General features: G+C 49.4%; 32 non-coding genes across 32 annotated transcripts; all 32 read left to right on the top strand.

The window, feature by feature from the left end:
* The first annotated feature begins 246 nt into the window (after window positions 1-246).
* Trnas-uga (transfer RNA serine (anticodon UGA)) lies at window positions 247-328 on the top strand. Its single transcript has one exon. It is a non-coding gene; the product is annotated as a tRNA-Ser (tRNA).
* Window positions 329-939: 611 nt separating this feature from the next.
* Window positions 940-1,012, top strand: Trnaf-gaa (transfer RNA phenylalanine (anticodon GAA)). The gene has a single exon. It is a non-coding gene; the product is annotated as a tRNA-Phe (tRNA).
* A 539-nt stretch (window positions 1,013-1,551) lies between these two features.
* On the top strand, window positions 1,552-1,624 carry Trnak-uuu (transfer RNA lysine (anticodon UUU)). Its single transcript has one exon. It is a non-coding gene; the product is annotated as a tRNA-Lys (tRNA).
* Window positions 1,625-1,762: 138 nt separating this feature from the next.
* On the top strand, window positions 1,763-1,844 carry Trnas-cga (transfer RNA serine (anticodon CGA)). The gene has a single exon. It is a non-coding gene; the product is annotated as a tRNA-Ser (tRNA).
* A 707-nt stretch (window positions 1,845-2,551) lies between these two features.
* Window positions 2,552-2,633, top strand: Trnas-uga (transfer RNA serine (anticodon UGA)). The gene has a single exon. It is a non-coding gene; the product is annotated as a tRNA-Ser (tRNA).
* A 611-nt stretch (window positions 2,634-3,244) lies between these two features.
* Trnaf-gaa (transfer RNA phenylalanine (anticodon GAA)) lies at window positions 3,245-3,317 on the top strand. Its single transcript has one exon. It is a non-coding gene; the product is annotated as a tRNA-Phe (tRNA).
* A 539-nt stretch (window positions 3,318-3,856) lies between these two features.
* On the top strand, window positions 3,857-3,929 carry Trnak-uuu (transfer RNA lysine (anticodon UUU)). The gene has a single exon. It is a non-coding gene; the product is annotated as a tRNA-Lys (tRNA).
* A 138-nt stretch (window positions 3,930-4,067) lies between these two features.
* On the top strand, window positions 4,068-4,149 carry Trnas-cga (transfer RNA serine (anticodon CGA)). Its single transcript has one exon. It is a non-coding gene; the product is annotated as a tRNA-Ser (tRNA).
* Window positions 4,150-4,857: 708 nt separating this feature from the next.
* Trnas-uga (transfer RNA serine (anticodon UGA)) lies at window positions 4,858-4,939 on the top strand. Its single transcript has one exon. It is a non-coding gene; the product is annotated as a tRNA-Ser (tRNA).
* Window positions 4,940-5,550: 611 nt separating this feature from the next.
* Window positions 5,551-5,623, top strand: Trnaf-gaa (transfer RNA phenylalanine (anticodon GAA)). The gene has a single exon. It is a non-coding gene; the product is annotated as a tRNA-Phe (tRNA).
* A 539-nt stretch (window positions 5,624-6,162) lies between these two features.
* On the top strand, window positions 6,163-6,235 carry Trnak-uuu (transfer RNA lysine (anticodon UUU)). The gene has a single exon. It is a non-coding gene; the product is annotated as a tRNA-Lys (tRNA).
* A 138-nt stretch (window positions 6,236-6,373) lies between these two features.
* Trnas-cga (transfer RNA serine (anticodon CGA)) lies at window positions 6,374-6,455 on the top strand. Its single transcript has one exon. It is a non-coding gene; the product is annotated as a tRNA-Ser (tRNA).
* Window positions 6,456-7,164: 709 nt separating this feature from the next.
* On the top strand, window positions 7,165-7,246 carry Trnas-uga (transfer RNA serine (anticodon UGA)). The gene has a single exon. It is a non-coding gene; the product is annotated as a tRNA-Ser (tRNA).
* Window positions 7,247-7,857: 611 nt separating this feature from the next.
* On the top strand, window positions 7,858-7,930 carry Trnaf-gaa (transfer RNA phenylalanine (anticodon GAA)). Its single transcript has one exon. It is a non-coding gene; the product is annotated as a tRNA-Phe (tRNA).
* A 539-nt stretch (window positions 7,931-8,469) lies between these two features.
* Trnak-uuu (transfer RNA lysine (anticodon UUU)) lies at window positions 8,470-8,542 on the top strand. The gene has a single exon. It is a non-coding gene; the product is annotated as a tRNA-Lys (tRNA).
* Window positions 8,543-8,680: 138 nt separating this feature from the next.
* Trnas-cga (transfer RNA serine (anticodon CGA)) lies at window positions 8,681-8,762 on the top strand. Its single transcript has one exon. It is a non-coding gene; the product is annotated as a tRNA-Ser (tRNA).
* A 707-nt stretch (window positions 8,763-9,469) lies between these two features.
* Window positions 9,470-9,551, top strand: Trnas-uga (transfer RNA serine (anticodon UGA)). Its single transcript has one exon. It is a non-coding gene; the product is annotated as a tRNA-Ser (tRNA).
* Window positions 9,552-10,162: 611 nt separating this feature from the next.
* Trnaf-gaa (transfer RNA phenylalanine (anticodon GAA)) lies at window positions 10,163-10,235 on the top strand. Its single transcript has one exon. It is a non-coding gene; the product is annotated as a tRNA-Phe (tRNA).
* A 539-nt stretch (window positions 10,236-10,774) lies between these two features.
* On the top strand, window positions 10,775-10,847 carry Trnak-uuu (transfer RNA lysine (anticodon UUU)). The gene has a single exon. It is a non-coding gene; the product is annotated as a tRNA-Lys (tRNA).
* A 138-nt stretch (window positions 10,848-10,985) lies between these two features.
* Trnas-cga (transfer RNA serine (anticodon CGA)) lies at window positions 10,986-11,067 on the top strand. The gene has a single exon. It is a non-coding gene; the product is annotated as a tRNA-Ser (tRNA).
* A 709-nt stretch (window positions 11,068-11,776) lies between these two features.
* Trnas-uga (transfer RNA serine (anticodon UGA)) lies at window positions 11,777-11,858 on the top strand. The gene has a single exon. It is a non-coding gene; the product is annotated as a tRNA-Ser (tRNA).
* A 611-nt stretch (window positions 11,859-12,469) lies between these two features.
* Window positions 12,470-12,542, top strand: Trnaf-gaa (transfer RNA phenylalanine (anticodon GAA)). The gene has a single exon. It is a non-coding gene; the product is annotated as a tRNA-Phe (tRNA).
* A 539-nt stretch (window positions 12,543-13,081) lies between these two features.
* Trnak-uuu (transfer RNA lysine (anticodon UUU)) lies at window positions 13,082-13,154 on the top strand. Its single transcript has one exon. It is a non-coding gene; the product is annotated as a tRNA-Lys (tRNA).
* A 138-nt stretch (window positions 13,155-13,292) lies between these two features.
* On the top strand, window positions 13,293-13,374 carry Trnas-cga (transfer RNA serine (anticodon CGA)). Its single transcript has one exon. It is a non-coding gene; the product is annotated as a tRNA-Ser (tRNA).
* A 708-nt stretch (window positions 13,375-14,082) lies between these two features.
* Window positions 14,083-14,164, top strand: Trnas-uga (transfer RNA serine (anticodon UGA)). Its single transcript has one exon. It is a non-coding gene; the product is annotated as a tRNA-Ser (tRNA).
* A 611-nt stretch (window positions 14,165-14,775) lies between these two features.
* Window positions 14,776-14,848, top strand: Trnaf-gaa (transfer RNA phenylalanine (anticodon GAA)). The gene has a single exon. It is a non-coding gene; the product is annotated as a tRNA-Phe (tRNA).
* A 539-nt stretch (window positions 14,849-15,387) lies between these two features.
* On the top strand, window positions 15,388-15,460 carry Trnak-uuu (transfer RNA lysine (anticodon UUU)). The gene has a single exon. It is a non-coding gene; the product is annotated as a tRNA-Lys (tRNA).
* A 138-nt stretch (window positions 15,461-15,598) lies between these two features.
* Window positions 15,599-15,680, top strand: Trnas-cga (transfer RNA serine (anticodon CGA)). The gene has a single exon. It is a non-coding gene; the product is annotated as a tRNA-Ser (tRNA).
* A 708-nt stretch (window positions 15,681-16,388) lies between these two features.
* On the top strand, window positions 16,389-16,470 carry Trnas-uga (transfer RNA serine (anticodon UGA)). Its single transcript has one exon. It is a non-coding gene; the product is annotated as a tRNA-Ser (tRNA).
* A 611-nt stretch (window positions 16,471-17,081) lies between these two features.
* Window positions 17,082-17,154, top strand: Trnaf-gaa (transfer RNA phenylalanine (anticodon GAA)). The gene has a single exon. It is a non-coding gene; the product is annotated as a tRNA-Phe (tRNA).
* Window positions 17,155-17,693: 539 nt separating this feature from the next.
* On the top strand, window positions 17,694-17,766 carry Trnak-uuu (transfer RNA lysine (anticodon UUU)). Its single transcript has one exon. It is a non-coding gene; the product is annotated as a tRNA-Lys (tRNA).
* Window positions 17,767-17,904: 138 nt separating this feature from the next.
* On the top strand, window positions 17,905-17,986 carry Trnas-cga (transfer RNA serine (anticodon CGA)). Its single transcript has one exon. It is a non-coding gene; the product is annotated as a tRNA-Ser (tRNA).
* The last annotated feature ends 630 nt before the right edge of the window (window positions 17,987-18,616 follow it).

The following is an 18,616-nucleotide window of genomic DNA, read 5'->3' as shown; positions in this document are numbered from 1 at the left end:
GAAACACTCGCACACCACGCAGCTGTACGATAATGCTCGTGCGTGGGCCCGCGTAGCTGAGTCGGTAGAGCGTTAGGTTTTCAACCGAAGGGTCCTGGGTTCAAGTCCCTGTCTGGGCGAAAATTAGTACACTTTCGTAACGGCTAATGGAAACCCTAGAGCAAAGAGTGAGGCCACGCCGTTTTCTGCCACCAGATTGCTTCTAAAGATGGCGGTTTGACTTGTCGGGAGTCGCTTCCGCCACCGGCAGTCGTGGCCGAGTGGTTAAGGCGTCTGACTTGAAATCAGATTCCCTCTGGGAGCGTAGGTTCGAGTCCTGCCGACTGCGAAAATTTTCTCGCTCTCAAAAGGCGGACGTTGAGCTGCATCCTAGCAGTTGCGTCACTACTAAACACGCGGGTCACCAGCAATGTGCAGTGTTATTTGATCGAGGGCGCAGCGTTACAGTCGCGCCCAGAAGCCGCAGCTCATCTCCTCGTCTCACAGCCGTCCACCAGGTGTTAGTACAAGTGTCGCCTCACTGGGCAGTGCAGATGTGTCCATTTTAGCTTACAGACGATGACATGTAGCAATTTATGAGCTAACGCAAGTCGAATGTTTTACCGTGTGTATCTGCTAGATACTGCCTCTCATATGGTGGAGAGGCTCACTCCTTCTTGTGTCTCGTTCTCTGCACACGAGTTGCCCCTGGCATCGATATAGCACGGGTTTTCTAGCGTCAGCGTGGCGTCACGTCAAGTCAGCGAATTCAATATCACACGAATCGAGTCGACATGTTTGCTTGTTACGATGACGGAAGCTGAAGAAATGTGTGTGGAACTTCACTGCATCGGCTGCTCGCCCTTCAGCGTCCCTGTGTCTTATCAGACGAAGGTGACTGTGAAATTGGCAGCGAGGCAGAAGTGAACGAACACATGCAAATGGCAACCTTCGACGTCAGCCGAAATAGCTCAGTTGGGAGAGCGTTAGACTGAAGATCTAAAGGTCCCTGGTTCGATCCCGGGTTTCGGCAGGTACTCGTTTTGGTGCGACGCCAATGGAATTACTCTGCGTTTGTGATAATGCAACTACCGCTGACAACAAAAATGACTCTCTCCTGTAGCTGTTCTGGTTGTCTATTGCATGCCATAAGAGGAACTTACTAGACAACTAACTCCCTTAGAAGCAAAAGAATTAAAAATATCCTACCGACTGCATTCCTTTTTCTGTGTCAGGTGGTGAAGAACGTCTTCAACGGAACCGTGAAATGAGCGAAAGCGTGGGAAACATTGCATTCGAAATGCTTGTGAATTTTCCAATTGCCCAGTGAGTGTCGACAAAACACGTAAATTCTCTGCTCCAACGTATGAGACGTAACAGCTGGTGCAATTTGTTGTTGCATCGTGTGTCAGCAGTCTTCGATAGTGTGTTACGGGCTTAGCGCGATAAGTTTGTAGACAGCATTTAGGCGACGTTTTATTAGTAACGGCCCCATGCAGCGATTGCACAACAGTAAAGGACATGAGTCAATGTATAGTTGTGCATCGTAGGAGATTTTGCACCCTTGTGTGAGCCCGGATAGCTCAGTCGGTAGAGCATTAGGCTTTTAACCTAAGGGTCCAGGGTTCAAGTCCCTGTTCGGGCGGAAATTTTAATACTTTGGTAACGATTCGTCTGGTAGCGGCGGAAACGCTACGGAAAATAATGCAGCTACGCCGTTTTCTGACACCACAGTGTTTTAAACGGTAGCAGTTGCATGTGTCGGGAGAACACCGCGCTAACGGCAGTCGTGGCCGAGTGGTTAAGGCGTCTGACTCGAAATCAGATTCCCTCTGGGAGCGTAGGTTCGAATCCTACCGGCTGCGTGCGATTTTGCGTAAAGAGGAGCAAACGTTTTCGCACACATGTGACATGCGTGGGCGAATGCGGGTGCAACCAGTGACGCCATTCTCAACAAGACGAAAATTTCCGTTTTAAGAATACTGAGTTTTCGCGACGACCGCTGCTTACTGTGCCTATCGGTTCACCTCGCACTGACGCTGGGACTGCAGAAAGCCGTCGCTGAGATGGTGAGTACACAGATGTGCTCGAAAGTGTTGGACAGAGCTAACATTTCATTTTCTTTTTAAGAATCGCAATTTCAATCATTCGAGTGCGGCAAAAGCAGTAGTGCAGCGTTTTTTTTTTTTTTTCTTTTCTTAAGATCTCGCAGCTGCTTGGAGGTATGTCCATCGTTTTAAGACGACAGAAAACTAGCGTCAGCGGTGCGTCAGTGGGAAGTCGGTGAAGTCGCCATTGGAGCCATAAGCCAGCAATTACGACATGCGAAACACTCGCACACCACGCAGCTGTACGATAATGCTCGTGCGTGGGCCCGCGTAGCTGAGTCGGTAGAGCGTTAGGTTTTCAACCGAAGGGTCCTGGGTTCAAGTCCCTGTCTGGGCGAAAATTAGTACACTTTCGTAACGGCTAATGGAAACCCTAGAGCAAAGAGTGAGGCCACGCCGTTTTCTGCCACCAGATTGCTTCTAAAGATGGCGGTTTGACTTGTCGGGAGTCGCTTCCGCCACCGGCAGTCGTGGCCGAGTGGTTAAGGCGTCTGACTTGAAATCAGATTCCCTCTGGGAGCGCAGGTTCGAGTCCTGCCGACTGCGAAAATTTTCTCGCTCTCAAAAGGCGGACGTTGAGCTGCATCCTAGCAGTTGCGTCACTACTAAACACGCGGGTCACCAGCAATGTGCAGTGTTATTTGATCGAGGGCGCAGCGTTACAGTCGCGCCCAGAAGCCGCAGCTCATCTCCTCGTCTCACAGCCGTCCACCAGGTGTTAGTACAAGTGTCGCCTCACTGGGCAGTGCAGATGTGTCCATTTTAGCTTACAGACGATGACATGTAGCAATTTATGAGCTAACGCAAGTCGAATGTTTTACCGTGTGTATCTGCTAGATACTGCCTCTCATATGGTGGAGAGGCTCACTCCTTCTTGTGTCTCGTTCTCTGCACACGAGTTGCCCCTGGCATCGATATAGCACGGGTTTTCTAGCGTCAGCGTGGCGTCACGTCAAGTCAGCGAATTCAATATCACACGAATCGAGTCGACATGTTTGCTTGTTACGATGACGGAAGCTGAAGAAATGTGTGTGGAACTTCACTGCATCGGCTGCTCGCCCTTCAGCGTCCCTGTGTCTTATCAGACGAAGGTGACTGTGAAATTGGCAGCGAGGCAGAAGTGAACGAACACATGCAAATGGCAACCTTCGACGTCAGCCGAAATAGCTCAGTTGGGAGAGCGTTAGACTGAAGATCTAAAGGTCCCTGGTTCGATCCCGGGTTTCGGCAGGTACTCGTTTTGGTGCGACGCCAATGGAATTACTCTGCGTTTGTGATAATGCAACTACCGCTGACAACAAAAATGACTCTCTCCTGTAGCTGTTCTGGTTGTCTATTGCATGCCATAAGAGGAACTTACTAGACAACTAACTCCCTTAGAAGCAAAAGAATTAAAAATATCCTACCGACTGCATTCCTTTTTCTGTGTCAGGTGGTGAAGAACGTCTTCAACGGAACCGTGAAATGAGCGAAAGCGTGGGAAACATTGCATTCGAAATGCTTGTGAATTTTCCAATTGCCCAGTGAGTGTCGACAAAACACGTAAATTCTCTGCTCCAACGTATGAGACGTAACAGCTGGTGCAATTTGTTGTTGCATCGTGTGTCAGCAGTCTTCGATAGTGTGTTACGGGCTTAGCGCGATAAGTTTGTAGACAGCATTTAGGCGACGTTTTATTAGTAACGGCCCCATGCAGCGATTGCACAACAGTAAAGGACATGAGTCAATGTATAGTTGTGCATCGTAGGAGATTTTGCACCCTTGTGTGAGCCCGGATAGCTCAGTCGGTAGAGCATTAGGCTTTTAACCTAAGGGTCCAGGGTTCAAGTCCCTGTTCGGGCGGAAATTTTAATACTTTGGTAACGATTCGTCTGGTAGCGGCGGAAACGCTACGGAAAATAATGCAGCTACGCCGTTTTCTGACACCACAGTGTTTTAAACGGTAGCAGTTGCATGTGTCGGGAGAACACCGCGCTAACGGCAGTCGTGGCCGAGTGGTTAAGGCGTCTGACTCGAAATCAGATTCCCTCTGGGAGCGTAGGTTCGAATCCTACCGGCTGCGTGCGATTTTCGTAAAGAGGAGCAAACGTTTTCGCACACATGTGACATGCGTGGGCGAATGCGGGTGCAACCAGTGACGCCATTCTCAACAAGACGAAAATTTCCGTTTTAAGAATACTGAGTTTTCGCGACGACCGCTGCTTACTGTGCCTATCGGTTCACCTCGCACTGACGCTGGGACTGCAGAAAGCCGTCGCTGAGATGGTGAGTACACAGATGTGCTCGAAAGTGTTGGACAGAGCTAACATTTCATTTTCTTTTTAAGAATCGCAATTTCAATCATTCGAGTGCGGCAAAAGCAGTAGTGCAGCGTTTTTTTTTTTTTTTTCTTTTCTTAAGATCTCGCAGCTGCTTGGAGGTATGTCCATCGTTTTAAGACGACAGAAAACTAGCGTCAGCGGTGCGTCAGTGGGAAGTCGGTGAAGTCGCCATTGGAGCCATAAGCCAGCAATTACGACATGCGAAACACTCGCACACCACGCAGCTGTACGATAATGCTCGTGCGTGGGCCCGCGTAGCTGAGTCGGTAGAGCGTTAGGTTTTTCAACCGAAGGGTCCTGGGTTCAAGTCCCTGTCTGGGCGAAAATTAGTACACTTTCGTAACGGCTAATGGAAACCCTAGAGCAAAGAGTGAGGCCACGCCGTTTTCTGCCACCAGATTGCTTCTAAAGATGGCGGTTTGACTTGTCGGGAGTCGCTTCCGCCACCGGCAGTCGTGGCCGAGTGGTTAAGGCGTCTGACTTGAAATCAGATTCCCTCTGGGAGCGTAGGTTCGAGTCCTGCCGACTGCGAAAATTTTCTCGCTCTCAAAAGGCGGACGTTGAGCTGCATCCTAGCAGTTGCGTCACTACTAAACACGCGGGTCACCAGCAATGTGCAGTGTTATTTGATCGAGGGCGCAGCGTTACAGTCGCGCCCAGAAGCCGCAGCTCATCTCCTCGTCTCACAGCCGTCCACCAGGTGTTAGTACAAGTGTCGCCTCACTGGGCAGTGCAGATGTGTCCATTTTAGCTTACAGACGATGACATGTAGCAATTTATGAGCTAACGCAAGTCGAATGTTTTACCGTGTGTATCTGCTAGATACTGCCTCTCATATGGTGGAGAGGCTCACTCCTTCTTGTGTCTCGTTCTCTGCACACGAGTTGCCCCTGGCATCGATATAGCACGGGTTTTCTAGCGTCAGCGTGGCGTCACGTCAAGTCAGCGAATTCAATATCACACGAATCGAGTCGACATGTTTGCTTGTTACGATGACGGAAGCTGAAGAAATGTGTGTGGAACTTCACTGCATCGGCTGCTCGCCCTTCAGCGTCCCTGTGTCTTATCAGACGAAGGTGACTGTGAAATTGGCAGCGAGGCAGAAGTGAACGAACACATGCAAATGGCAACCTTCGACGTCAGCCGAAATAGCTCAGTTGGGAGAGCGTTAGACTGAAGATCTAAAGGTCCCTGGTTCGATCCCGGGTTTCGGCAGGTACTCGTTTTGGTGCGACGCCAATGGAATTACTCTGCGTTTGTGATAATGCAACTACCGCTGACAACAAAAATGACTCTCTCCTGTAGCTGTTCTGGTTGTCTATTGCATGCCATAAGAGGAACTTACTAGACAACTAACTCCCTTAGAAGCAAAAGAATTAAAAATATCCTACCGACTGCATTCCTTTTTCTGTGTCAGGTGGTGAAGAACGTCTTCAACGGAACCGTGAAATGAGCGAAAGCGTGGGAAACATTGCATTCGAAATGCTTGTGAATTTTCCAATTGCCCAGTGAGTGTCGACAAAACACGTAAATTCTCTGCTCCAACGTATGAGACGTAACAGCTGGTGCAATTTGTTGTTGCATCGTGTGTCAGCAGTCTTCGATAGTGTGTTACGGGCTTAGCGCGATAAGTTTGTAGACAGCATTTAGGCGACGTTTTATTAGTAACGGCCCCATGCAGCGATTGCACAACAGTAAAGGACATGAGTCAATGTATAGTTGTGCATCGTAGGAGATTTTGCACCCTTGTGTGAGCCCGGATAGCTCAGTCGGTAGAGCATTAGGCTTTTAACCTAAGGGTCCAGGGTTCAAGTCCCTGTTCGGGCGGAAATTTTAATACTTTGGTAACGATTCGTCTGGTAGCGGCGGAAACGCTACGGAAAATAATGCAGCTACGCCGTTTTCTGACACCACAGTGTTTTAAACGGTAGCAGTTGCATGTGTCGGGAGAACACCGCGCTAACGGCAGTCGTGGCCGAGTGGTTAAGGCGTCTGACTCGAAATCAGATTCCCTCTGGGAGCGTAGGTTCGAATCCTACCGGCTGCGTGCGATTTTGCGTAAAGAGGAGCAAACGTTTTCGCACACATGTGACATGCGTGGGCGAATGCGGGTGCAACCAGTGACGCCATTCTCAACAAGACGAAAATTTCCGTTTTAAGAATACTGAGTTTTCGCGACGACCGCTGCTTACTGTGCCTATCGGTTCACCTCGCACTGACGCTGGGACTGCAGAAAGCCGTCGCTGAGATGGTGAGTACACAGATGTGCTCGAAAGTGTTGGACAGAGCTAACATTTCATTTTCTTTTTAAGAATCGCAATTTCAATCATTCGAGTGCGGCAAAAGCAGTAGTGCAGCGTTTTTTTTTTTTTTTTTCTTTTCTTAAGATCTCGCAGCTGCTTGGAGGTATGTCCATCGTTTTAAGACGACAGAAAACTAGCGTCAGCGGTGCGTCAGTGGGAAGTCGGTGAAGTCGCCATTGGAGCCATAAGCCAGCAATTACGACATGCGAAACACTCGCACACCACGCAGCTGTACGATAATGCTCGTGCGTGGGCCCGCGTAGCTGAGTCGGTAGAGCGTTAGGTTTTCAACCGAAGGGTCCTGGGTTCAAGTCCCTGTCTGGGCGAAAATTAGTACACTTTCGTAACGGCTAATGGAAACCCTAGAGCAAAGAGTGAGGCCACGCCGTTTTCTGCCACCAGATTGCTTCTAAAGATGGCGGTTTGACTTGTCGGGAGTCGCTTCCGCCACCGGCAGTCGTGGCCGAGTGGTTAAGGCGTCTGACTTGAAATCAGATTCCCTCTGGGAGCGTAGGTTCGAGTCCTGCCGACTGCGAAAATTTTCTCGCTCTCAAAAGGCGGACGTTGAGCTGCATCCTAGCAGTTGCGTCACTACTAAACACGCGGGTCACCAGCAATGTGCAGTGTTATTTGATCGAGGGCGCAGCGTTACAGTCGCGCCCAGAAGCCGCAGCTCATCTCCTCGTCTCACAGCCGTCCACCAGGTGTTAGTACAAGTGTCGCCTCACTGGGCAGTGCAGATGTGTCCATTTTAGCTTACAGACGATGACATGTAGCAATTTATGAGCTAACGCAAGTCGAATGTTTTACCGTGTGTATCTGCTAGATACTGCCTCTCATATGGTGGAGAGGCTCACTCCTTCTTGTGTCTCGTTCTCTGCACACGAGTTGCCCCTGGCATCGATATAGCACGGGTTTTCTAGCGTCAGCGTGGCGTCACGTCAAGTCAGCGAATTCAATATCACACGAATCGAGTCGACATGTTTGCTTGTTACGATGACGGAAGCTGAAGAAATGTGTGTGGAACTTCACTGCATCGGCTGCTCGCCCTTCAGCGTCCCTGTGTCTTATCAGACGAAGGTGACTGTGAAATTGGCAGCGAGGCAGAAGTGAACGAACACATGCAAATGGCAACCTTCGACGTCAGCCGAAATAGCTCAGTTGGGAGAGCGTTAGACTGAAGATCTAAAGGTCCCTGGTTCGATCCCGGGTTTCGGCAGGTACTCGTTTTGGTGCGACGCCAATGGAATTACTCTGCGTTTGTGATAATGCAACTACCGCTGACAACAAAAATGACTCTCTCCTGTAGCTGTTCTGGTTGTCTATTGCATGCCATAAGAGGAACTTACTAGACAACTAACTCCCTTAGAAGCAAAAGAATTAAAAATATCCTACCGACTGCATTCCTTTTTCTGTGTCAGGTGGTGAAGAACGTCTTCAACGGAACCGTGAAATGAGCGAAAGCGTGGGAAACATTGCATTCGAAATGCTTGTGAATTTTCCAATTGCCCAGTGAGTGTCGACAAAACACGTAAATTCTCTGCTCCAACGTATGAGACGTAACAGCTGGTGCAATTTGTTGTTGCATCGTGTGTCAGCAGTCTTCGATAGTGTGTTACGGGCTTAGCGCGATAAGTTTGTAGACAGCATTTAGGCGACGTTTTATTAGTAACGGCCCCATGCAGCGATTGCACAACAGTAAAGGACATGAGTCAATGTATAGTTGTGCATCGTAGGAGATTTTGCACCCTTGTGTGAGCCCGGATAGCTCAGTCGGTAGAGCATTAGGCTTTTAACCTAAGGGTCCAGGGTTCAAGTCCCTGTTCGGGCGGAAATTTTAATACTTTGGTAACGATTCGTCTGGTAGCGGCGGAAACGCTACGGAAAATAATGCAGCTACGCCGTTTTCTGACACCACAGTGTTTTAAACGGTAGCAGTTGCATGTGTCGGGAGAACACCGCGCTAACGGCAGTCGTGGCCGAGTGGTTAAGGCGTCTGACTCGAAATCAGATTCCCTCTGGGAGCGTAGGTTCGAATCCTACCGGCTGCGTGCGATTTTGCGTAAAGAGGAGCAAACGTTTTCGCACACATGTGACATGCGTGGGCGAATGCGGGTGCAACCAGTGACGCCATTCTCAACAAGACGAAAATTTCCGTTTTAAGAATACTGAGTTTTCGCGACGACCGCTGCTTACTGTGCCTATCGGTTCACCTCGCACTGACGCTGGGACTGCAGAAAGCCGTCGCTGAGATGGTGAGTACACAGATGTGCTCGAAAGTGTTGGACAGAGCTAACATTTCATTTTCTTTTTAAGAATCGCAATTTCAATCATTCGAGTGCGGCAAAAGCAGTAGTGCAGCGTTTTTTTTTTTTTTTCTTTTCTTAAGATCTCGCAGCTGCTTGGAGGTATGTCCATCGTTTTAAGACGACAGAAAACTAGCGTCAGCGGTGCGTCAGTGGGAAGTCGGTGAAGTCGCCATTGGAGCCATAAGCCAGCAATTACGACATGCGAAACACTCGCACACCACGCAGCTGTACGATAATGCTCGTGCGTGGGCCCGCGTAGCTGAGTCGGTAGAGCGTTAGGTTTTCAACCGAAGGGTCCTGGGTTCAAGTCCCTGTCTGGGCGAAAATTAGTACACTTTCGTAACGGCTAATGGAAACCCTAGAGCAAAGAGTGAGGCCACGCCGTTTTCTGCCACCAGATTGCTTCTAAAGATGGCGGTTTGACTTGTCGGGAGTCGCTTCCGCCACCGGCAGTCGTGGCCGAGTGGTTAAGGCGTCTGACTTGAAATCAGATTCCCTCTGGGAGCGTAGGTTCGAGTCCTGCCGACTGCGAAAATTTTCTCGCTCTCAAAAGGCGGACGTTGAGCTGCATCCTAGCAGTTGCGTCACTACTAAACACGCGGGTCACCAGCAATGTGCAGTGTTATTTGATCGAGGGCGCAGCGTTACAGTCGCGCCCAGAAGCCGCAGCTCATCTCCTCGTCTCACAGCCGTCCACCAGGTGTTAGTACAAGTGTCGCCTCACTGGGCAGTGCAGATGTGTCCATTTTAGCTTACAGACGATGACATGTAGCAATTTATGAGCTAACGCAAGTCGAATGTTTTACCGTGTGTATCTGCTAGATACTGCCTCTCATATGGTGGAGAGGCTCACTCCTTCTTGTGTCTCGTTCTCTGCACACGAGTTGCCCCTGGCATCGATATAGCACGGGTTTTCTAGCGTCAGCGTGGCGTCACGTCAAGTCAGCGAATTCAATATCACACGAATCGAGTCGACATGTTTGCTTGTTACGATGACGGAAGCTGAAGAAATGTGTGTGGAACTTCACTGCATCGGCTGCTCGCCCTTCAGCGTCCCTGTGTCTTATCAGACGAAGGTGACTGTGAAATTGGCAGCGAGGCAGAAGTGAACGAACACATGCAAATGGCAACCTTCGACGTCAGCCGAAATAGCTCAGTTGGGAGAGCGTTAGACTGAAGATCTAAAGGTCCCTGGTTCGATCCCGGGTTTCGGCAGGTACTCGTTTTGGTGCGACGCCAATGGAATTACTCTGCGTTTGTGATAATGCAACTACCGCTGACAACAAAAATGACTCTCTCCTGTAGCTGTTCTGGTTGTCTATTGCATGCCATAAGAGGAACTTACTAGACAACTAACTCCCTTAGAAGCAAAAGAATTAAAAATATCCTACCGACTGCATTCCTTTTTCTGTGTCAGGTGGTGAAGAACGTCTTCAACGGAACCGTGAAATGAGCGAAAGCGTGGGAAACATTGCATTCGAAATGCTTGTGAATTTTCCAATTGCCCAGTGAGTGTCGACAAAACACGTAAATTCTCTGCTCCAACGTATGAGACGTAACAGCTGGTGCAATTTGTTGTTGCATCGTGTGTCAGCAGTCTTCGATAGTGTGTTACGGGCTTAGCGCGATAAGTTTGTAGACAGCATTTAGGCGACGTTTTATTAGTAACGGCCCCATGCAGCGATTGCACAACAGTAAAGGACATGAGTCAATGTATAGTTGTGCATCGTAGGAGATTTTGCACCCTTGTGTGAGCCCGGATAGCTCAGTCGGTAGAGCATTAGGCTTTTAACCTAAGGGTCCAGGGTTCAAGTCCCTGTTCGGGCGGAAATTTTAATACTTTGGTAACGATTCGTCTGGTAGCGGCGGAAACGCTACGGAAAATAATGCAGCTACGCCGTTTTCTGACACCACAGTGTTTTAAACGGTAGCAGTTGCATGTGTCGGGAGAACACCGCGCTAACGGCAGTCGTGGCCGAGTGGTTAAGGCGTCTGACTCGAAATCAGATTCCCTCTGGGAGCGTAGGTTCGAATCCTACCGGCTGCGTGCGATTTTGCGTAAAGAGGAGCAAACGTTTTCGCACACATGTGACATGCGTGGGCGAATGCGGGTGCAACCAGTGACGCCATTCTCAACAAGACGAAAATTTCCGTTTTAAGAATACTGAGTTTTCGCGACGACCGCTGCTTACTGTGCCTATCGGTTCACCTCGCACTGACGCTGGGACTGCAGAAAGCCGTCGCTGAGATGGTGAGTACACAGATGTGCTCGAAAGTGTTGGACAGAGCTAACATTTCATTTTCTTTTTAAGAATCGCAATTTCAATCATTCGAGTGCGGCAAAAGCAGTAGTGCAGCGTTTTTTTTTTTTTTTTTCTTTTCTTAAGATCTCGCAGCTGCTTGGAGGTATGTCCATCGTTTTAAGACGACAGAAAACTAGCGTCAGCGGTGCGTCAGTGGGAAGTCGGTGAAGTCGCCATTGGAGCCATAAGCCAGCAATTACGACATGCGAAACACTCGCACACCACGCAGCTGTACGATAATGCTCGTGCGTGGGCCCGCGTAGCTGAGTCGGTAGAGCGTTAGGTTTTCAACCGAAGGGTCCTGGGTTCAAGTCCCTGTCTGGGCGAAAATTAGTACACTTTCGTAACGGCTAATGGAAACCCTAGAGCAAAGAGTGAGGCCACGCCGTTTTCTGCCACCAGATTGCTTCTAAAGATGGCGGTTTGACTTGTCGGGAGTCGCTTCCGCCACCGGCAGTCGTGGCCGAGTGGTTAAGGCGTCTGACTTGAAATCAGATTCCCTCTGGGAGCGTAGGTTCGAGTCCTGCCGACTGCGAAAATTTTCTCGCTCTCAAAAGGCGGACGTTGAGCTGCATCCTAGCAGTTGCGTCACTACTAAACACGCGGGTCACCAGCAATGTGCAGTGTTATTTGATCGAGGGCGCAGCGTTACAGTCGCGCCCAGAAGCCGCAGCTCATCTCCTCGTCTCACAGCCGTCCACCAGGTGTTAGTACAAGTGTCGCCTCACTGGGCAGTGCAGATGTGTCCATTTTAGCTTACAGACGATGACATGTAGCAATTTATGAGCTAACGCAAGTCGAATGTTTTACCGTGTGTATCTGCTAGATACTGCCTCTCATATGGTGGAGAGGCTCACTCCTTCTTGTGTCTCGTTCTCTGCACACGAGTTGCCCCTGGCATCGATATAGCACGGGTTTTCTAGCGTCAGCGTGGCGTCACGTCAAGTCAGCGAATTCAATATCACACGAATCGAGTCGACATGTTTGCTTGTTACGATGACGGAAGCTGAAGAAATGTGTGTGGAACTTCACTGCATCGGCTGCTCGCCCTTCAGCGTCCCTGTGTCTTATCAGACGAAGGTGACTGTGAAATTGGCAGCGAGGCAGAAGTGAACGAACACATGCAAATGGCAACCTTCGACGTCAGCCGAAATAGCTCAGTTGGGAGAGCGTTAGACTGAAGATCTAAAGGTCCCTGGTTCGATCCCGGGTTTCGGCAGGTACTCGTTTTGGTGCGACGCCAATGGAATTACTCTGCGTTTGTGATAATGCAACTACCGCTGACAACAAAAATGACTCTCTCCTGTAGCTGTTCTGGTTGTCTATTGCATGCCATAAGAGGAACTTACTAGACAACTAACTCCCTTAGAAGCAAAAGAATTAAAAATATCCTACCGACTGCATTCCTTTTTCTGTGTCAGGTGGTGAAGAACGTCTTCAACGGAACCGTGAAATGAGCGAAAGCGTGGGAAACATTGCATTCGAAATGCTTGTGAATTTTCCAATTGCCCAGTGAGTGTCGACAAAACACGTAAATTCTCTGCTCCAACGTATGAGACGTAACAGCTGGTGCAATTTGTTGTTGCATCGTGTGTCAGCAGTCTTCGATAGTGTGTTACGGGCTTAGCGCGATAAGTTTGTAGACAGCATTTAGGCGACGTTTTATTAGTAACGGCCCCATGCAGCGATTGCACAACAGTAAAGGACATGAGTCAATGTATAGTTGTGCATCGTAGGAGATTTTGCACCCTTGTGTGAGCCCGGATAGCTCAGTCGGTAGAGCATTAGGCTTTTAACCTAAGGGTCCAGGGTTCAAGTCCCTGTTCGGGCGGAAATTTTAATACTTTGGTAACGATTCGTCTGGTAGCGGCGGAAACGCTACGGAAAATAATGCAGCTACGCCGTTTTCTGACACCACAGTGTTTTAAACGGTAGCAGTTGCATGTGTCGGGAGAACACCGCGCTAACGGCAGTCGTGGCCGAGTGGTTAAGGCGTCTGACTCGAAATCAGATTCCCTCTGGGAGCGTAGGTTCGAATCCTACCGGCTGCGTGCGATTTTGCGTAAAGAGGAGCAAACGTTTTCGCACACATGTGACATGCGTGGGCGAATGCGGGTGCAACCAGTGACGCCATTCTCAACAAGACGAAAATTTCCGTTTTAAGAATACTGAGTTTTCGCGACGACCGCTGCTTACTGTGCCTATCGGTTCACCTCGCACTGACGCTGGGACTGCAGAAAGCCGTCGCTGAGATGGTGAGTACACAGATGTGCTCGAAAGTGTTGGACAGAGCTAACATTTCATTTTCTTTTTAAGAATCGCAATTTCAATCATTCGAGTGCGGCAAAAGCAGTAGTGCAGCGTTTTTTTTTTTTTTTTCTTTTCTTAAGATCTCGCAGCTGCTTGGAGGTATGTCCATCGTTTTAAGACGACAGAAAACTAGCGTCAGCGGTGCGTCAGTGGGAAGTCGGTGAAGTCGCCATTGGAGCCATAAGCCAGCAATTACGACATGCGAAACACTCGCACACCACGCAGCTGTACGATAATGCTCGTGCGTGGGCCCGCGTAGCTGAGTCGGTAGAGCGTTAGGTTTTCAACCGAAGGGTCCTGGGTTCAAGTCCCTGTCTGGGCGAAAATTAGTACACTTTCGTAACGGCTAATGGAAACCCTAGAGCAAAGAGTGAGGCCACGCCGTTTTCTGCCACCAGATTGCTTCTAAAGATGGCGGTTTGACTTGTCGGGAGTCGCTTCCGCCACCGGCAGTCGTGGCCGAGTGGTTAAGGCGTCTGACTTGAAATCAGATTCCCTCTGGGAGCGTAGGTTCGAGTCCTGCCGACTGCGAAAATTTTCTCGCTCTCAAAAGGCGGACGTTGAGCTGCATCCTAGCAGTTGCGTCACTACTAAACACGCGGGTCACCAGCAATGTGCAGTGTTATTTGATCGAGGGCGCAGCGTTACAGTCGCGCCCAGAAGCCGCAGCTCATCTCCTCGTCTCACAGCCGTCCACCAGGTGTTAGTACAAGTGTCGCCTCACTGGGCAGTGCAGATGTGTCCATTTTAGCTTACAGACGATGACATGTAGCAATTTATGAGCTAACGCAAGTCGAATGTTTTACCGTGTGTATCTGCTAGATACTGCCTCTCATATGGTGGAGAGGCTCACTCCTTCTTGTGTCTCGTTCTCTGCACACGAGTTGCCCCTGGCATCGATATAGCACGGGTTTTCTAGCGTCAGCGTGGCGTCACGTCAAGTCAGCGAATTCAATATCACACGAATCGAGTCGACATGTTTGCTTGTTACGATGACGGAAGCTGAAGAAATGTGTGTGGAACTTCACTGCATCGGCTGCTCGCCCTTCAGCGTCCCTGTGTCTTATCAGACGAAGGTGACTGTGAAATTGGCAGCGAGGCAGAAGTGAACGAACACATGCAAATGGCAACCTTCGACGTCAGCCGAAATAGCTCAGTTGGGAGAGCGTTAGACTGAAGATCTAAAGGTCCCTGGTTCGATCCCGGGTTTCGGCAGGTACTCGTTTTGGTGCGACGCCAATGGAATTACTCTGCGTTTGTGATAATGCAACTACCGCTGACAACAAAAATGACTCTCTCCTGTAGCTGTTCTGGTTGTCTATTGCATGCCATAAGAGGAACTTACTAGACAACTAACTCCCTTAGAAGCAAAAGAATTAAAAATATCCTACCGACTGCATTCCTTTTTCTGTGTCAGGTGGTGAAGAACGTCTTCAACGGAACCGTGAAATGAGCGAAAGCGTGGGAAACATTGCATTCGAAATGCTTGTGAATTTTCCAATTGCCCAGTGAGTGTCGACAAAACACGTAAATTCTCTGCTCCAACGTATGAGACGTAACAGCTGGTGCAATTTGTTGTTGCATCGTGTGTCAGCAGTCTTCGATAGTGTGTTACGGGCTTAGCGCGATAAGTTTGTAGACAGCATTTAGGCGACGTTTTATTAGTAACGGCCCCATGCAGCGATTGCACAACAGTAAAGGACATGAGTCAATGTATAGTTGTGCATCGTAGGAGATTTTGCACCCTTGTGTGAGCCCGGATAGCTCAGTCGGTAGAGCATTAGGCTTTTAACCTAAGGGTCCAGGGTTCAAGTCCCTGTTCGGGCGGAAATTTTAATACTTTGGTAACGATTCGTCTGGTAGCGGCGGAAACGCTACGGAAAATAATGCAGCTACGCCGTTTTCTGACACCACAGTGTTTTAAACGGTAGCAGTTGCATGTGTCGGGAGAACACCGCGCTAACGGCAGTCGTGGCCGAGTGGTTAAGGCGTCTGACTCGAAATCAGATTCCCTCTGGGAGCGTAGGTTCGAATCCTACCGGCTGCGTGCGATTTTGCGTAAAGAGGAGCAAACGTTTTCGCACACATGTGACATGCGTGGGCGAATGCGGGTGCAACCAGTGACGCCATTCTCAACAAGACGAAAATTTCCGTTTTAAGAATACTGAGTTTTCGCGACGACCGCTGCTTACTGTGCCTATCGGTTCACCTCGCACTGACGCTGGGACTGCAGAAAGCCGTCGCTGAGATGGTGAGTACACAGATGTGCTCGAAAGTGTTGGACAGAGCTAACATTTCATTTTCTTTTTAAGAATCGCAATTTCAATCATTCGAGTGCGGCAAAAGCAGTAGTGCAGCGTTTTTTTTTTTTTTTTCTTTTCTTAAGATCTCGCAGCTGCTTGGAGGTATGTCCATCGTTTTAAGACGACAGAAAACTAGCGTCAGCGGTGCGTCAGTGGGAAGTCGGTGAAGTCGCCATTGGAGCCATAAGCCAGCAATTACGACATGCGAAACACTCGCACACCACGCAGCTGTACGATAATGCTCGTGCGTGGGCCCGCGTAGCTGAGTCGGTAGAGCGTTAGGTTTTCAACCGAAGGGTCCTGGGTTCAAGTCCCTGTCTGGGCGAAAATTAGTACACTTTCGTAACGGCTAATGGAAACCCTAGAGCAAAGAGTGAGGCCACGCCGTTTTCTGCCACCAGATTGCTTCTAAAGATGGCGGTTTGACTTGTCGGGAGTCGCTTCCGCCACCGGCAGTCGTGGCCGAGTGGTTAAGGCGTCTGACTTGAAATCAGATTCCCTCTGGGAGCGTAGGTTCGAGTCCTGCCGACTGCGAAAATTTTCTCGCTCTCAAAAGGCGGACGTTGAGCTGCATCCTAGCAGTTGCGTCACTACTAAACACGCGGGTCACCAGCAATGTGCAGTGTTATTTGATCGAGGGCGCAGCGTTACAGTCGCGCCCAGAAGCCGCAGCTCATCTCCTCGTCTCACAGCCGTCCACCAGGTGTTAGTACAAGTGTCGCCTCACTGGGCAGTGCAGATGTGTCCATTTTAGCTTACAGACGATGACATGTAGCAATTTATGAGCTAACGCAAGTCGAATGTTTTACCGTGTGTATCTGCTAGATACTGCCTCTCATATGGTGGAGAGGCTCACTCCTTCTTGTGTCTCGTTCTCTGCACACGAGTTGCCCCTGGCATCGATATAGCACGGGTTTTCTAGCGTCAGCGTGGCGTCACGTCAAGTCAGCGAATTCAATATCACACGAATCGAGTCGACATGTTTGCTTGTTACGATGACGGAAGCTGAAGAAATGTGTGTGGAACTTCACTGCATCGGCTGCTCGCCCTTCAGCGTCCCTGTGTCTTATCAGACGAAGGTGACTGTGAAATTGGCAGCGAGGCAGAAGTGAACGAACACATGCAAATGGCAACCTTCGACGTCAGCCGAAATAGCTCAGTTGGGAGAGCGTTAGACTGAAGATCTAAAGGTCCCTGGTTCGATCCCGGGTTTCGGCAGGTACTCGTTTTGGTGCGACGCCAATGGAATTACTCTGCGTTTGTGATAATGCAACTACCGCTGACAACAAAAATGACTCTCTCCTGTAGCTGTTCTGGTTGTCTATTGCATGCCATAAGAGGAACTTACTAGACAACTAACTCCCTTAGAAGCAAAAGAATTAAAAATATCCTACCGACTGCATTCCTTTTTCTGTGTCAGGTGGTGAAGAACGTCTTCAACGGAACCGTGAAATGAGCGAAAGCGTGGGAAACATTGCATTCGAAATGCTTGTGAATTTTCCAATTGCCCAGTGAGTGTCGACAAAACACGTAAATTCTCTGCTCCAACGTATGAGACGTAACAGCTGGTGCAATTTGTTGTTGCATCGTGTGTCAGCAGTCTTCGATAGTGTGTTACGGGCTTAGCGCGATAAGTTTGTAGACAGCATTTAGGCGACGTTTTATTAGTAACGGCCCCATGCAGCGATTGCACAACAGTAAAGGACATGAGTCAATGTATAGTTGTGCATCGTAGGAGATTTTGCACCCTTGTGTGAGCCCGGATAGCTCAGTCGGTAGAGCATTAGGCTTTTAACCTAAGGGTCCAGGGTTCAAGTCCCTGTTCGGGCGGAAATTTTAATACTTTGGTAACGATTCGTCTGGTAGCGGCGGAAACGCTACGGAAAATAATGCAGCTACGCCGTTTTCTGACACCACAGTGTTTTAAACGGTAGCAGTTGCATGTGTCGGGAGAACACCGCGCTAACGGCAGTCGTGGCCGAGTGGTTAAGGCGTCTGACTCGAAATCAGATTCCCTCTGGGAGCGTAGGTTCGAATCCTACCGGCTGCGTGCGATTTTGCGTAAAGAGGAGCAAACGTTTTCGCACACATGTGACATGCGTGGGCGAATGCGGGTGCAACCAGTGACGCCATTCTCAACAAGACGAAAATTTCCGTTTTAAGAATACTGAGTTTTCGCGACGACCGCTGCTTACTGTGCCTATCGGTTCACCTCGCACTGACGCTGGGACTGCAGAAAGCCGTCGCTGAGATGGTGAGTACACAGATGTGCTCGAAAGTGTTGGACAGAGCTAACATTTCATTTTCTTTTTAAGAATCGCAATTTCAATCATTCGAGTGCGGCAAAAGCAGTAGTGCAGCGTTTTTTTTTTTTTTTTCTTTTCTTAAGATCTCGCAGCTGCTTGGAGGTATGTCCATCGTTTTAAGACGACAGAAAACTAGCGTCAGCGGTGCGTCAGTGGGAAGTCGGTGAAGTCGCCATTGGAGCCATAAGCCAGCAATTACGACATGCGAAACACTCGCACACCACGCAGCTGTACGATAATGCTCGTGCGTGGGCCCGCGTAGCTGAGTCGGTAGAGCGTTAGGTTTTCAACCGAAGGGTCCTGGGTTCAAGTCCCTGTCTGGGCGAAAATTAGTACACTTTCGTAACGGCTAATGGAAACCCTAGAGCAAAGAG

Source organism: Schistocerca cancellata, unplaced genomic scaffold (assembly GCF_023864275.1).
Source record: "Schistocerca cancellata isolate TAMUIC-IGC-003103 unplaced genomic scaffold, iqSchCanc2.1 HiC_scaffold_582, whole genome shotgun sequence".
Classification (NCBI taxonomy): domain Eukaryota; kingdom Metazoa; phylum Arthropoda; class Insecta; order Orthoptera; family Acrididae; genus Schistocerca; species Schistocerca cancellata.
The sequence above is the reverse complement of the archived record's forward strand: the minus strand, read 5'-3'. Positions and strand labels throughout refer to the sequence as shown.